This window comes from Neomonachus schauinslandi, chromosome X (assembly GCF_002201575.2).
Source record: "Neomonachus schauinslandi chromosome X, ASM220157v2, whole genome shotgun sequence".
Lineage (NCBI taxonomy): Eukaryota > Metazoa > Chordata > Mammalia > Carnivora > Phocidae > Neomonachus > Neomonachus schauinslandi.
In genome coordinates, this window is record NC_058419.1 from 89,417,052 (window position 1) to 89,419,341 (window position 2,290).

The following is a 2,290-nucleotide window of genomic DNA, read 5'->3' on the forward strand; positions in this document are numbered from 1 at the left end:
GTAAAATAACTGTCTATTTTATTCTTAAGGTTGACAGTATGTTTACTTATACTTGGGATTCCTTCTTGCTCTTAAGTTCCCAGGAATCTCCAAAAACAAAATTTGCTCAACTTGATCCAGACCCAGTATCTGTCTTACATTTTAAATCTGTTAAACTGTCTCAAATACTTTTGGGGGGGGAAAAAAAACGAGATACACAAATTTCAAGAAATTAAAAGCATTATAGCTGAATTTCATTTTATAAGATATGGAAATTCACATGAGTTTGTTTTTACACTAGTAAATATATATGCATTATAGAAAAATATAAAATATAGATGAGCAAAAAATGAAAAGTAAAAATCCCCAGGACTTCAAAATTCAGGAGTAAGCATTGGTTAAAAAAGAAACAACAAGCCCCCCAGGACAGCAAACCAAGACTTAGATTCAACCTTTCCCAGAAATGTGACCTTGTAACAGTCACTCTGAACTTTCTAATCAGCACTATAGTGAGGTAATCTGCATGATAAAAACCCTGCTGTTCCCTTTTCCCCCAAAATCAGCTCTCCTGGCCTGAAAAAATCTTTTCTTTTGTTAATAGCTTCCTTGCCTCGCCCTCCTGCCTGTAAAACCCTTCCATTTTGTACAGCTCCTCAGAGCATCTCTCTACTTGCTAGATGGGATGCTGCCCAATTCCTGTATCATTTAATAAAGCCAATTAGACCTTCAAATTTGGTCAGTTGAATTTTGTTTTCTAACATATTATTAATATTTTACTGTGTGTTCTTTCAGACTTTTTGCTATAACTTGTTCTTTTTGTCTGTGATTTAGAAGTTTTATTTAAGTCATTTTGTAATTATTCGTGCATTAAAATAGGTTTTTCCTTTGAAATAACTGCAAAATAATGTTTTTTTTTTTCATTTGAACAGAAAGGAAAAAGAAATATTGGTACATTTTATTTTTATCCCTTCCTCCTTACTTTTCTGTTTTTGTTAGAATAATCTGGGCTATTAAACCTAGATTAGTTTATTTTATAATTGTATGTCCTTTCAAAAATTGTTTATTAACATTCCATAACCATGTTAACAATTATTTCAACACTGAACATAAATATTACTCATCTCAAGCAGTCAGCACAATTACCTTTTTTAAAACACAATTGCTTCTTTAAAAAGATTCATTTATTTATTTGAGAGAAAGAAAGAGAGCTGGTGGGGGGGAGGGGCAGAGAGAGGGAGAGAGAGCCCCAAGCAGACTCCCCGATGAGCACAGAGCCCAACGTGGGACTTGATCTCACCACCCTGAGATCATGGCCTGAGCCTAAATCAAGAGTTGGATGGCCAACTGACTGAGCCACCCAGGTGCCCCTCGCAATTGCTTTTAAATCATATTTTCTCTCTGTTGAAATTACTTATTGTGATACACTTTTTGGTTTGTTGGAATTTATCCTTTTTTTTGAAAATATTACTCAGACTCTCTTTCATCTGGGCTGCTGACATGCCATCCAAGCTGAGAAAGAACAGGAAATTTCAGGGCCACATGAGCCACGGCCATAGCCTCATTGGCAAGCACCAGAAGCATTGAGGGGGCTGGGGTAATGCTGGTGGCATGCATTATCACAGGATCCACTTCCACAAATATCACCCAGGGTACTTTGGAAAAGTTGGTCTGAGGAATTGCCACTTAAATAGGAACCAGAGCTTCTGCCCAATTGTCAGCCTTGATAAACTGTGGACCTTGGTCAATGAACAGACACAGGTAAATGCTGCCAAAAACAAGACTGGAGCTGCTCATATCACTGATGTGGCATGATTGAACTACTACAAAGTTTTGGGGAAGGGAAAGCTCCTCAAACAGCCTGTCATTGTGAAGGCTAAATTGTTCAGTAGAAGAGCTGAGAAGATTAAGGGTGTGTATGTGGGGGGGCCTGTGTCCTGGTAGATTGAAGCCACATGGAGGGAGGTTCATTAAATGCTCACAAGTGCTTTAAAAACAAAAGAAAGAAAATATTATTTAGAGTTATTTGTGGATGGTACACTCTCCTAAGTTCTTACATGGCTGTAAATAGCTTTCTGTTCCAGCTTAAGTAGGCTCTCAAAATTTTGTTGATGATGCTTCAGTGTCTTCTGACAATTAGCATTACAGAAAAAAGATCTGATACCAGCCTGATCTTTTACAATTATTTTATCATAGGTAACTTATTTTCCCCTTGCCTGGATGAGTTTATGATTCTCTTTCTAATCTTTGTGCTATCGTAGGTTTTTTTTTTTCTTTTTTTCCATTTCAAAGCAAGAAACTTCTTTCATTATCT

The 2,290-nt window shown here is 36.7% G+C and overlaps 1 pseudogene; it reads left to right on the forward strand.

Annotated features, from left to right (window-relative positions):
* Nucleotides 1-1,476: 1,476 nt before the first annotated feature.
* On the forward strand, nt 1,477-1,925 carry LOC110573003 (annotated as a pseudogene).
* Nucleotides 1,926-2,290: the final 365 nt, after the last annotated feature.